At 37.2% G+C, this 15,240-nt stretch overlaps 1 protein-coding gene across 1 annotated transcript in view; it reads left to right on the forward strand.

Annotated features, from left to right (window-relative positions):
- The window catches only part of CSMD1 (CUB and Sushi multiple domains 1), a 2,028,797-nt gene that overhangs the window by 1,052,495 nt on the left and 961,062 nt on the right, over nt 1-15,240 (forward strand). The window lies entirely within an intron of this gene.

Raw genomic sequence — 15,240 nt, forward strand, 5'->3', positions numbered from 1 at the left:
GAATGCCTCTATTTCTTCCAGGTTATCTAATTTGCTGGCATAGAGTTGCTCATAATATGTTCTTATAATTGTTTGTATTTCTTTGATGTCGGTTGTGATCTCTCCTCTTCCTTTCATGATTTTGTTGATTTGGGTCATTTCTCTTTTCTTTTTGATAAGTCTGGCCAGGGGTTTATCAATCTTGTTAATTTTTTCAAAGAACCAACTCCTAGTTTCATTGATCTGTTCTACTGTTCTTTTGGTTTCTATTTCATTGATTTCTGCTCTGATCTTGATTATTTATCTTCTCCTCCTGGGTTTAGGCTTTATATGCTGTTTTTTTCTCTAGCTCCTTTAGGTGTAGGGTTAGGTTGTGTATTTGAGACGATTCTTGTTTCTTGAGAAAGGCTCGTATTGCTATATACTTTCCTCTTAGGACTGCCTTTGCTGCATCCCAAAGATTCTGAACAGTTGTGTTTTCATTTTCATTGGATTCCATGATTTTTTTTAATTCTTCTTTAATTTCCTGGTTGACCCATTCATTCTTTAGTAGGATGCTTTTAGCCTCCATGTATTTGAGTTCTTTCCGACTTTCCTCTTGTGATTGAGTTCTAGTTTCAATGCATTGTGGTCTGAAAATATGCAGGGAATAATTCCAATCTTTTGGTAGAGTTTGAGACCTGATTTGTGACCTAGGATGTGATCTATTCTGGAGAATGTTCCATGGGCACTAGAGAAGAATGTGTATTCTGTTTCTTTGGGATGGAATGTTCTGAATATGTCTGTGAAGTCCATTTGGTCCAGTGTGTCATTTAAAGTCCTTATTTCCTTGTTGATCTTTTGCTTAGATGATCTGTCCATTTCAGTGAGGGGGGGTGTTAAAGTCCCCCACTATTATTGTATTGTTGTCAATGTGTTTCTTTGCTTTTGTTATTAAATGCCTTATATAATTGTCTGCTCTCATGTTAGGGGCATAGATATTTACAATTGTTAGATCTTCTTGGTGGATAGACCCTTTAAGTAGGATATAGTGTCCTTCCTCATCTCTTATTACAGTCTTTGTTTTAAAATCTAATTTTTCTTTTTTTTTCTTTTTTTCTTTTTTTTTAAAGATTTTATTTACTTATTTGAGAGAGAGAGAATGAGAGAGAGAGAGCACATGAGAGGAGGGAGGGTCAGAGGGAGAAGCAGACTCCCTGCTGAGCAGGGAGCCCGATGCGGGTCTTCATCCTGGAACTCCAGGATCATGACCTGACCCGAAGGCAGTCGCCTAACCAACTGAGCCACCCAGGCGCCCCTAAAATCTAATTTTTCTGATGTAAGGATTGCCACCCCAGCTTTCTTTTGGTGTCCATTAGCATGGTAAATGGTTTTCCACCTCCTCACTTTCAATGTGGGGGTGTCTTTGGGTCTAAAATGAGTCTCTTGCAGACAGCATATCGATGGGTCTTGTTTTTTAATCCAATCTGATACCCTGTGTCTTTTGATCATTTACATTCAGGGTAACTATTGAAAGATATGAATTTAGTGCCATTGTATTGCCTGTAAGGTGACTATTACTGTATATTTTCTGTGTTCCTTTCTGGTCTATGCTGCTTTTAGGCTCTCTCTTTGCTTAGAGGACCCCTTTCAATATTTCTTGGAGGGCTGGTTTCGTGTTTGCAAATTCCTTTAGTTTTTGCTTGTCCTGGAAACTTTTTATCTCTCCTTCAATTTTCAATGACAGCCTAGCTGGATGTAGTATTCTTGGCTGCATATTTTTCTCGTTTAGTGCTGTGAAGATATCATGCCTGTCCTTTCTAGCCTGCCAGGTCTCTGTGGATAGGTCTGTTGCCAATCTAATGTTTCTACCTTTATATTTTACATATCTCTTCTCCTGAGCTGCTTTCAAGATTTTTCTTTGTCTCTTAGACTCATAAGTTTTACTATTAGATGTCGTGGTGTTGACCTATTTTTATTGATTTTGAGAGGGGTTCTCTTTGCCTCCTGGATTTTGATGCCTGTTTCCTTCCCCACATTAGGAAAGTTCTCTGCTATAATTTGTTCCAATATACCTTCTGCCCCTCTCTCTCTTTCTTCTTCTTCTGGGATCCCAATTACTCTAATGTTGTTTCATTTTATCGTATCGCTTATCTCTCGAATTCTGCCCTCGTGATCCAGTAGTTGTTTATCTCTCTTTTTCTCAGCTTCTTTATTTTCCATTATTTGGTATTCTATCTCGCTAATTCTCTCTTCTGCCTCATTGATCCTAGCCATTAGTGCCCCCATTTTTGATTGCACCTCATTAATAGCCTTTTTGATTTCGATTTGGTTAGATTTTAGTTCTTTTATTTCTCCAGGAAGGGTATCTTTAATAACTTCCATGCTTTTTTCGAGCCCAGCTAGTATCTTTAAAGATCATGATTCTGAACTCTAGGTCTGACATCATACTAATGTCCATATTAAGTAGGTCCCTGGCAGACGGTACTACCTCTTGTTCTTTTTGCTGTGGTGATTTCTTTCGTCTTGTCATTTTGTCCAGAGGAGAATAGATGAATGAGAGAACAAAATGCTAACAGGTTAACTACGTCCCCAGAAAATATACTCTAAACAAATCAGAAAAGACCAGAAACGAGGGGAAAAGAAAGGGAAAGAACGAAAAAAGAAAGATAAAAAAAAAAAGAACAAGAAAAAGACAAAAACAGAACAAAACAAAAAAAATAGAATATGATCAAATATGATCGGGCTAGTGTATAGATCAGTGCCACACACTAGATTTTGGGTGTATTTTCGTCTATTAGAAGATAGTGCCTCCTAAAATTGTAAAGAAAGAAAGACATATATGTACAAAATAAGGGTTGATACAATGAAGGGATGGAAGATGACTGTAAAGATGAATATTATAAAAGATTTTATAAAAGGAATTGGTAAGAAGTTGTTTGAAAAAAGAAAGAAGAAGATTTAAAAAAAAAGGGAGAGAATGTGATCATGCAGGAGACTAGAACAAAGCCATACATTAGAGATTTAGGGTATATTTTGATCTGTTAGAAGAAACTGTATCTCAAAATTTTGAAGACAGAACAACTTATATATATATGCCAAAAATAAGGGTAACTACTATGAAGGGATAAAATATGACTCAAAAATGAAAAATAAAAGTTTTTTTTAAAGGGATTGATAAGATGTTGGTTGAAAAAGGGAAAAAAATTGAAAAAGAAAAAAAAGTTAAAAAAATTAACTTTGAAAAACTAAAAACTAATGAATCATGGTAAAAAAGCCATGAATTCTATGTGCAGTATTCCCCTAGCGCTGGAGTTCTGCCGTTCTCCTTGATGGGTAAACGTGGTCTTGGCTTGCTGACTGTGTTGATCTTCTGGGGGAGGGGCCTGTTGCTGTGGTTCCCAAATATCTTTGCCGGAGGCGGAATTGCCCTGCCCTTGTGAGTCCGGGCTAAGCAATCTGCTGGGGTTTGCTCTAGGGAGCTTTTGTTCCCTGCAAGCTCTCGGTACAGCTTTGGATGATGAGAGTGAAAATGGTGGCCTCCCAATCTCCGCCCAGAGGAGCCGAGAACTTGGGGCCCTTCTCCTCAGTGCGCCCCCAGAGAAAAGCAGTCAATCACTCCGTGTCCCTGGTCTCCGGCCGCACTCCGTGCTCACCTGGCCTGTGACTGAGTGTTTCTATCTCTGGGACCCAACCCCATGTGGAGTCTTCAAACCCAGCAGATCCCTGCGGTGCGCTCCCGCGCCGCTCCTCCGGGGGAGGAAGGGGAGTCTCCCCGGCTCTGCCGCTTGTTGGGTCCCTGCTGGAGGAGCAGTGGCCCGACTAGGCCGCGGATCACAGTTTATGGCAACCCCGAGCTGAGAGCCCGTGCCTCGGCTCCGTCTCTGCAGCTGGCTTCCCTGCTCCGATACCTGGGAGCTCCGCCACACTCAGGCACCCCCAGTCCTTCTGTGACCCCGAGGGTCCTGAGACCACACTGTCCCGCGAGGGTTCCACCTCCCACTTCGCCACTGGAGTGACGTCCCTCAGCAGAGCCGACTTCTAAAAGTTCCGATTTTGGGGTGCCTGGGTGGCTCAGTTGGTTAAGTGACTGCCTTCAGCTCAGGTCATGATCCTGGAGTCCCGGGATTGAGTCCCACATTGGGCTCCCAGCTCAGCGGGGGGTCTGCTTCTCCCTCTGACCCTCTTCCCTCTCGTGCTCTCTATCTCTCATTCTCTCTCTCTCAAATAAATAAATAAAATCTTTAAATAAAATAAAATAAAATAAAAGTTCCTATTTTGTGCTCCGCGGCTCTATCACTTGCCAGAAGCGGTGGATGCCCCCTCCTCCGCCATCTATCCTCCTGAATATCGCCTCGGATTCACTTCTCCACATGTCCTACCTTCCAATTAGTGGTCGCTTCTCTGTTCAGAGAATTGTTGCTACTCTCTTCTTCGATCTCCTGTTGAGTTCATAGGTATTCAGAATGGTTTGATCCCCATTCAGCTGAATTCCTGAGACCAGAGGAAATACAGGTCTCCTACTCCTCCGCCATCTTGCTCCGCCTCCCTATATACCACATTTTCTTATCCATTCATCTGTCAGTGGACACTGAAGTTGCTTACTTGTGTTAGCAATTGTGAATAATGCTACAGCAAACATAAGGGTGCATGGATCTTTTCATTTTTTTTTTTTAATGGTAAACACCAAGAATTGGAATTACTGGATCATGTGGTATTTCTATCTTTAATTATTTGAGGAACCTCCATACCATTTTCCACAGTGGTTGCACCAATTAACATTCCCACCAACAGTATGCAAGAGTTCTCTCTCCCTATCTTTGTCATCACTTGTTGTCTTTTTGATATTATTCATTGTGACTTATGTGAGTTTCTATCTCACTATGGTTTTGATATGCATCCTCCCGAAAATGAGTGATGCTCTTTTCATGTGTTGGCCATCTGTATATCTTGTTAGGAACAGTCTTTATTCAGGTACACTGCTCCTATTTTAATTGGTTTATTTGTATGTGTGTGCTGCGTTTTAGGAGTAATTTTTATATTTTGGATATCATTAATCCCTTATCAGGTATATCATTTACAGTTATATTTTCCCATTTAGTAGCTTGCTTTTTCTTTTCTTTTTCTTTTTTGACTTACTTTGCTGTTTAAGAAATTTTGATGTAGTCAAAATAGTTTATTTTTGCTTGTTTTCTAGATCTGTCACCTTAGGATAAGGAAGGTATTGTTAAGGCTAAAGTCCAAAAGTTTACTGCCTGTTTTTTTTTTAAGGCTTTTATGGTTCCAGGTCTTGCGTTTAAGATCTTTGAAGTTTATTTTTGTACATGGTATAAGAAAGTGATACAGTTTTCCCAGCACCATTTATTGAAGAAACTGCCTTTTCCCCAATGTGTCCATTTTTGTGCCAGGAACACACAGTTTTGATTATTACAGCTTTGTAGTATAATTTTTAAACTAGGATCATGAGATATCCAGCTTTGTTCTTTTTTCTCAAGTTTGCTTTGGCTACTCAGTCTTTTCTGATTCCCTACAAATTTTACAATTATTTGTTCCTAGGTATTTTATTCTTTTTGGTGCAGATTTTCTTCATTTCCCATTCTGATAATTTGTATAAAAACACAACATGATACCCTCTAGCTCCATCCATGTTGTTGCAAATGTCAAGATTACATTCTTTTTTATGGCTGAATGATCTTCCATTGCAGGAAATAATAATATATATTGTATACAATTGTAGGGATTAATATATATTAACATATTTATATTTTAATATATAAATTATATGTAATAGTTTTATAATATATATATTTAATATCATACATATCACATCTTCTTTATGCATTTATCAATCAATAGACAGTTGTGCTGCTTCCATATCTTGATTATTGTAAATAATGCTGCTATAAACATAGGGGTGCCCTGTATTCATTTGAATTAATGTTCTTGTATTCTTTGGGTAAATACCCAATAGGGCAATTATTGGATCATAGGTAGTTCTAATTTTTTGAGGATCCCCATACTGTTTTCCACAGTGGCTGAACCAGTTTGCATTCCCACCAACAGTCCACAAGGGTTCCTTTTTCTCCATATTCTTGCAATGACATGAGTGGAGCTAGAGAGTAAAATGCTAAGCAAAATAAGTCAGGCAGAGAAAGACAAATACTATAAGTGAAATATGTGTAATTTAAGAAACAAAATGAACAAGCAAAGGGAAAAAATGAGAAAAGCAAAGGGAAAAAATGAGAAAGGCAAAGCAAGAAACAACTTCTTCCTTATAGAGAAGAAATTGTTGGTTTCCAGAGGGAAGTGGGAGAGGAGGATGGGTTAATAGGTGATAGCATTAAGGATGTTGTCATGATGAGCACTGGGTGTTGTACAAAAGTGTTGATTCACTATATTGTACAACTGAAGCTAATATTACACTATATGTTAACTGTATTGGAATTAAAAAACACACCACAGATTTCTGTAATTTTGTGTCCTGCAACATTACAGAATTCACTTCAGTATCATGTCATCTGCAAATAGTGAAGATTTTACTTCTTCCTTACCAATTTTAATACATTGTATTTCTTTTTGTTCTCTGATTGCTGTGGCTAGGGCTTCCTTCCATTACTATGTTGAATAAAAATGGTGAGAATGGATGTCTTTGTATTGTTCCTGATCTTCCTGGAGCATATTATAGCCTGAGATTGTCATATATGGTATTGATTATATATATTCCCTCTATCTGCACTCTTTTGAGAGTTTTAACCACATTTCGTATTTTGGCAATTGTTTTTTCTGCAACTATTAAAATAATCATGTGATTTTTGTCCATTTTGTTAATTTGGTATATCACTTTGATTTGTGAATATTGAACCATACTTGAATTAAATCCCTCTTAATGGTTGCAGGATGATCCTTTTAATATATTCTTCCATTTCATTTACTGATATTGAGAATATTTGAATCTATGTTCATCAAGAATATTGACCTGTATGGGGCACCTGGGTGGCTCAGTTGGTTCAGTGTCTGCCTCTTGATTTTTGGCTCAGGTCAGGATCTCAGGGTCATGAGATTAGCCCCATGTTGGGCTCTGTGCTCAAATAGGAGTCTGCTTGAGATTCTCTCTCCCCCAATGAACATCCCCACACACCCCTAAATAAATAAAAGAATATTGACCTGTAAACTTTTTTTCTTTGTTGTGTTTTGGTTTTGGTAGTAGGGTAGTGATGGCCTTTTTTTTTTCTTTGTTACAATACTTTGAGAAGCATAGGCTTTAACTCTTCTTTTTTTTTTTTAAGATTTTATTTATTTATTTGAGAGAGAGAGAATGAGAGACAGAGAGCATGAGAGGGAAGAGGGTTGGAGGGAGAAGCAGACTCCCTGCTGAGCAGGGAGTCCGATGCAGGACTCGATCCCCAGACTCCAAGATCATGACCTGAGCCGAAGGCAGTTGCTTAACCAACTTAGCCACCCAGGCGCCCGGCTTTAACTCTTCTTTAGATGTTTAATAGAATTCACCAGTGAAGCCATTTGGTTGTGAATTTTTGCTTGCTGGTTTTTTTTTTTGTTGTTTTTTTTTTTTTTTTTTTTTTTTTTTTTAATAATTAAATTTTTTTAATAGTTAACAGTCTTTTGGGATTTCCTATTTCTCCTTGATTCATTGGAAGATTTCTGTTTCTAAGAATTTATGCATTTATTTTAGGTTGTTCAGCCTGTTGGCACATTTTTCATTATCTCTTACAATGCTTTGTATTTCTGTGGTGTCAATGGACCGTTATCCTCTTTCATTTCTGATTTTGGGTCCTCTCTTTCTTGATGATCTGGCTAAAGGCTTATTTCCCTTTTCCAAAGCCAGTACTTAGTTTTATTGACCTTTTCAAAATTTTTTTTTTTGTTTCCTTCATTTTTCTACACTCTGATCTTTATTATTGTATTCCTTCTAACATTGTGCTTTGTTTGTTCTTTTTAGTCCCTTTAGGTAAGTTTAGATTGCACTTTTTCTTGTTTCTTGAGGTCAGCCTATATCATTATAAACTTTTAGAATTGCTTTTGGTGCATTCCAAAAACTAGAACCATAATGTCTGTTTTCATTTTCTCCTGTACTTTTTGATTTCCTCTTTGGTTGTTGAAGAGCTTATTGAGGTTAGCCTCCTTATTTGTGTGTGTTTATTCCAGTTTGTTTTGTAAATCCAAGTTGCATAAGTTCTACCACTGTGTTGAGTAAGATGCTTGTCGTTTCAATCTTAAGCATTCTGAGACTTGTTTTAGGCCTAACTTGTGTTCTAGCCTGGAAAATGTTCCATGTGCACTTGAAAAGTATGTATGTTCCACTTTTGGATGGGGTGTTCCATATGTATTTGGTCTAATGTGTCATTCAGAGCCATTTATTCTTTATTGATTTTCTGTCTGGATGATGTTTATTAATGTAAGTGGGGTGAAGTCCCCTACTATTATTTTGTTGTCAATTTCTCTCAGTCTTTTAATATTTGCTTTATATATTTATGTGCTCCGATGTTGGGTGTATAAATATTTACAATCATTATATCCTCTTGTTGGCTTAATCCCTTTATCAGATGTAGAGTCCTTTGTCTGTGAAAGTCTCTTTTAGCGTCTGTTTTGTCTGAAATAATGATTGTTACCTCAGTTTTATTTTTTCCCTTCACTGACTTGGAAATTTTCTTTTTATCCCTTCACTTTGTGTCTTTAGGTCTGAAGTGAGTCTCTTGTACACAACATAGATGGGTCTTGTTATTTTTGTCCATCCAGTCACCATGTCTTTTGATTAGAGCATTATGCCATTTGCATTTAAGTAATTAGTAATAGGTATGCACTTCATTTTTTTCTGGTTCTTTTCATAATTCTTTACTTCTCTTGTGATTTCATGACTTTATGTATTAGTTTTTCTTTTTTTGTGGTTACCAAGAGTTTCATCTATAACATGCTATATGTGTATAGCAGTCTATAGTAAGTTCTTGGTTGTCTAATTTCAAACATATTACAACAACACTGTATTGTTACTGTATCCCTCATTATTCATACTTGTGAAATATATTTTACATATACTTTGTTTTGTGTATCTTTTGTAGATATAATTGATTGTATTTTCTTTTGAAGTTCCTACTTGCTTTACTCTGCTCTTACCACTGTAATTTTTTCCTTTAATAATTTTCATCTAGTTATAATCATTTTTTTCTGCTTAAAGAAGTTTTTATAAGGCCAGTTTAGTGCTGATGAACTTAATTTTTCTTCATCTTGGAAAATATCTCTCCTTCAATTATGAAATAATATCCTTTCTGGGTTCAGTATTCTTGGTTGTAGGCTTTTGTTTTGTCTTTTTCATTATGTCCCTCCCACGGGCCTGAAAAGTTTATGCTAAAAATATCAGATAGACTTATGGGGTTTCCTTTGTATATAACTAGTTGCTTTTCCCTTGCTGCTTTTAAGATCTTTTTAATTTTTGACAATTTATTATGTGTCTTGGTGTGGACTTTCTCGGTTTTATCCTTTTTGGGGCTTCTCTGTTCTCCCAAGAACTTTGCCCCCCCCCCCCCAGTTTAAGGAAATTGCCCCTTTTGCCTTCAGGGACCCCTATAATTCAAATGTCAGTGTGCTTGATGATGTCCCAAGAACTTTGCCCCCCCCCCCCCCAGTTTAAGGAAATTGCCCCTTTTGCCTTCAGGGACCCCTATAATTCAAATGTCAGTATGCTTGATGTTGATAAAATATTAGTATAGCCTCATTTTTTAAAATTCTATGGTTTTGCAGTTCAACTTGAATGAATTTCCACTACCCTGTCTTCTAGATTGTTGATCCATTTCTCTGCATCTACTAATCTGTTGATTCCCTCTAGTATATTTTCATTTCAGTTACTGCATTCTTCAACTTTAATGGTTATTTTTTAATATTTCCTTAGTTGAAGTTCTCACATAGTTTATCTAATCCTCTCTCATAAACATTACATTGACCTCTTTATCAGGTAGATTGCTTATCTCTACTTCACTTAGCTTATTCTGAAGTTTTGTTTTGTTCCTTTGTTTGGAGCATATGCCTCTGACTCCTCATTTTGTCTGGTTTCTGTATTTGTTTCTATGTGTTAGGTAGGTCAGCTGTGTCTCTTGGTCTTGAAAATAGTGGCCTTATGTAGAAGGTATCCTGTGGGGCCCAGTAACACAGCCCTCCTGGTCAGCAGAACAGTGTGCTCCAGAGTATCCCCTGTTTGAGCTGTGTACACCCTCCAGTTGTCACAGACATGCTGATGGGCAGGGTTGGCCCCATCTACATGGTTCAAGACTCCCTTTGGTGTGGTACCAGTGCTGCTGGGCATGGCAGTCACCATCTAGGGACACTGGTCCCAAATGAGGCTGCCCACGGTGTTTGGTGGGGCTAGAGCCACTTTGGAGAGGAATGAGCTGTGATGGGTGAAGTAGATCGACTAGACTGAAAGATGTGAGGAAAACTTGTGCTTTGTAAGTTCCATTCCCTGAAAAAATCACTATGGTTGCTCCCCCCCTACAGTTGCCTTTAAAGTTCTTTATTCATCTGTGCCTGTTTCATTATAGTTTGTCTTGGTAAAGTTCTTTTTGCACTGAAATAATACAGTAGTCTACTAGCTTTGTGAAATTGTCCAGTTCTTTTCCCAAGTTTGGGAAGTTCTGAGTTAATATTCCTTTTTTTTTTAAAGATTTTTTTTTATTTATTTGACAAAGCAAGAGATCACAAGCAGTGAGAGTGGTAGGCACAGGGAGAAGCAGGCTCCCACTGATCAGGGAGCCCAATGTGGGACTGAGTCGCAGGACCGCGAGATCACGACCTGAACCAAAGGCAGAAACTTAAGCAACTGAGCCACCCAGGAACCCCATAATATTCCCTTATATCTGTTTATTTTATACCTGTTATTCTTATAGCAGTATTTTTTTCTAATGGAATTTGGTAAATATTTAGTTTATTCACTTTTAAAAAATCTTAGTTTTTTTCTCCTCTTCCACCTGAACCATTTCTACATTCCTATTTTCCAGATTATGTATTCTCTCTTCCATTTGATCTGCTCTGTTTTCAGTGATTTTTGTGTTCTTCAGATCCAGGATTTAATTTTATTCATGAGTTCATTGAATTGCCTTTCTGGATTTTCTTTGAGCTTGTTGAGTTTCTTAATAAGAGCTATTTTGAATTCTTTACAAGTTCTATCACAGTATTCCATGTCTCTGAGTTTGGTTGCTGGAGAATTCATTTTCTTTTTGTGATACTATATCGCATGCTTCTTCATAGTGTTTGATGAAATGTACACCATTGTTACATTTGAAGTAGCACACTTTTGTTTTCATAGAGATGAGGCTTTGTTTACTTAGAATTCTACAGCTGACCATTGACTAAAGCCCGGGTTTGGGATGCTAACCTCCTGTATAGTCAAAAATTTGTGATAACATTAGAGTATGCTTAAATACTTAGCCTATTGTTGATAGGAAGCTTTGCAAACTACTTAAAGTCAATGAACTCATATGAATTATATACCTTAAATTACAATAAAAACAACAAATCTACACTTGGCTGAGCACACATAGTTCAAGGGTCAACTGTAATTACAAGCCTGTTGAAATGTTAGATTCATTCTTTTGTTTTCCATAAGGTGGCACTATAGCATAAGTTTTTGGTTTCTCCTACCAAAGCTAACTTTCCCCACTTCCCCCTCTCCAAGCTGACATAAATATCTTTCAGCACAGTGTGGACCATTGTGTGCTTAGCACTGGGGATTCTATACGATTATTCCTGTGTTTGATCATATATACACTCAAGGCCAGTCATCTTTATGCAAGTTATTGAAATCTTGTAAGTGGAGGGAAGTGTGGAATTCTGTGTCTCTATAAAGAACAGAGTTTAAGTCGCCATCAGTCCACCCATGTCTTCTTCCCCGTCATTTAGTTAAGATGTCCTTATTATATCCTTGCTCTGGGCATGACACTTGGCTGGTACTTTGGAAGTAAACATGACATGCCAGGTTTAAAGACCAAGCAAGGGCTGGGAGAAAATTCAATCCAGTCTTGGTGCACTCTAGCACTAAAACCACCAGTGTCATTCTCCACCAATTACATACCAAGTTCTTCATTCAGGGGTTTGCTTAAAACTTCCAGACATCCCCTCCTTTATAGAGATTTATAGGTATGTTTTTACTTAATCCCCTCACTATAGGTCAAAACTAAAGCTAAATGAATTTTGTTCTTGCTATGGTTGTGTTATGAACAAAAGAAAAAAAGTTATAGTACGCTAAATAGAATAGTCCTTTGAAAAGATTAATTTTCATTATCAAGTCTCTTATGCCTGAAGAATTTATTCATACTCTGTACTGTTCGTTAGTGCTGAGTAAAATAAATAAAATATTGAAAATGTTAATTACATAGAAAGTAAGATATTTTATGGACTGCTCAATAATGCATTATTAAAGTAGTGGTGAAATATTAACTCTTTAACCATGACAAAGAAAAAGATCAAACGTTTCCCTGCAGAGTCACAACCTAATGGTGGTTCAGTATTTCATGTAGTATTGCTACAGGCAAGCGGAATGCTTGTATTGAAACACTGTCCTGCTGAGAAAACTGACAGTGGTGGATGGAGAGACAGAATTTAAGGCACACACCACATTGATACTTTAGTGGCCAAATCACTAATGCTTCCATGATAGAGAGTTGCACTCTCTGCCTCTTAAACTGACCCTTAGGCAGCTGGGAACTCTACTGGAGAGTTCTTTGCTCTTTTCTGGAGTTATTAGCCTTTACACAGACTAGCTAAAGCCAGATGGCTTTTCTAAATGGAAACCATAATATTGGAAATTGATTTTTTAGATAAATTTTGCTTAAACATCAAGCTGCAAATAAATTCAACAACTTAATTCTTCCATTGAATGGTGGGTAACTTTATAGTTAGTATTTTTTGTGATCTCAAGGAACTTTATCTCTTTTCCTTAAGTCCATGTATAAATAAAGGTCAATATAAGGTATCTAATTGTCATTGTTGTTATGATGATTAACAGGGAAATAGCTTCCTTTTCCTTCCTCAGCATCTCCATTCTGTCTTTAGCATGACAGATGTCTCTAATACCCACAGGAATCCCCCAGGATCCTGGCAATTGTGGTGGGCAGTTCCATGTGAGCTCAAAGCCACCAGCATTCATCTGCAGCTGTTCCATATTTCTTTTCCCATCCTAACACAGTTCCTGGGGCTCACCAGGCCTGTATAGAGGTGCAGCCTGGGAGAGTTGGGGGAGGGAGGTGATGCTCTCAGGGAACCCTCAACCAATGGAGAATGGAAGCCAGTAGTGGAATAAATGTCTCAGCTTTCCATCTATTGAGAGCACAGTTTTGGTGGTCATTTTGTATACTTCTCAGAAATACCAATGGGATGGTATACCATTGCTTACCTTGGAGTAAGAAACACTCTTATACCATATTTTCTTCCTCTTTCTTGCTTCCCTTGTTCACCCAAATCTGCCTGAAATTACCTGCCAACAAACTATGCACCTTCAACTTCTCAGCACCTGAGAACCCCTAAGTAGCAGCACGACTCACTATTGACAGCTTTTCTTTGTCATAACAGTGATAATATTTTAACTTGTATAACATAGATAATATTTATCCTCCTGTCTACATTAAATTCATTTTACAAATTAGGAAATCCTAATTCAGGTTTGACTAATTTGAATTATTATACCCACACAATTTCTCACCCTGGTGATAAAAATTTTCTAATAGTGCTTCATCAATTATCTTACTACTACTTTTTATACCAGTCAGTCCTCTGCTAAACAATATAAACAATGAAAATTCAAGCATTCATGTGAGAGAAATATCTCGTAAAACTAGGCTTTTGATTGTAAAAGCCAAATTGAAGAAATACTGTATATATATTCCACTGAAGTGACCATATCATCGATCACTGTTTTTATTCATTATTGACAGCATAGAACCTATCCTTCTATTACTTCTATAGAAATGTGCTTCATAAAAGTCTTTAGAAATAAGTATGTGAAACCAATAAGCCAGGAATGCTTCACATTCATCCTGAAGCAGGTTTACATCAAACTATCTCCATCCAGCATCCAATTATAATTAAAAGGCAATTAAAATATTTAAAATAATTTGAGAAGCAGTAGTGTTCCTCCAATACAAAGGATCATTAGAAAGCACAATAAAACCTAACATTTTGTTCTGATTTTCATGGGCTCCCTTTCTCTTTCACAGGGAAATGCTCCCTAAATCCTGTATTCATAAATGTATTAAACCCGTCAAGTTCTAAACACAAAAAAACTGTTAAAATGCAGACTACAGCATGTACTTGGAAACTTTCCTTGCTCTTCAATTTTTTGGGATAGTTTGAGAAGAACTGATACGCAATCTTTAAATGTTTGGTAGAATTTGCCTGTGAATCCATCTAGTTCTGGACTTGTTTTGGGAATTTTTAGATTCATATTCCATTTTGTTACTAGTAACTGGGCTATTCAGATTTTCTATAAAATAGAAGAGAAAGAAACTTCCAAATTCATTCTAAAAGCCAGGAGTACATGGATATCAAAGACAGACAGAAAACTACAGGTTATTATCTCTGTTGAACATAGGTGTAAAAATCCTCAATAAAATATTAGCAAAACAAATTTAACAATTCAGTAAAAGCATCATTCACCACGATCAAAAAGGATCATTCCAGGGATGCAAGGATGGTTCACGATCTGCAAATCAATCAAGATAAACCACACTAACAAAATCAAAGATGAAGGGGCGCCTGGGTGGCTCAGATGGTTAAGCATCTGCCTTAGGCTCAGGTCATGATCCCAGAGTCCTGGGATCGAGTCCTGCATCGGGCTCCCTGCTCAGTGGGGAGTCTGCTTCTCCCTCTGCCTCTCTCTCTCTCTCTCTCTGTCTCTCATAAATAAATAAATAAAATCTTTAAAAAATTAAAAAAAAATCAAAGATGAAAATGATATCATTTCAATAGATGCAGAAAAAGCATTTGACAAAATTCAACATCTGTTCATAATAAAAACTCTCAACAACAACATGTGTTAGAGGGAACATACCTCAACATAATAAAGCCCATATATGAGAAACCCACAGCTAACATACTCAATGGGGAAAAACTGAGGGCTTTTCTTTTAGGATCATGAACACGACAAGGATGACCACTCTTGACACTTTGATTCAACATAGTACTGGATGTTCTAGCTGCAATAATCAGAAGTAAAATAAATAAATGGCATCTGTCTTGGTAAAGAAGTAAAATTGTTACTATTTGCAGAAAACATAATATACA

The sequence above is a fragment of the Zalophus californianus genome, chromosome 2, assembly GCF_009762305.2.
Source record: "Zalophus californianus isolate mZalCal1 chromosome 2, mZalCal1.pri.v2, whole genome shotgun sequence".
NCBI lineage: Eukaryota > Metazoa > Chordata > Mammalia > Carnivora > Otariidae > Zalophus > Zalophus californianus.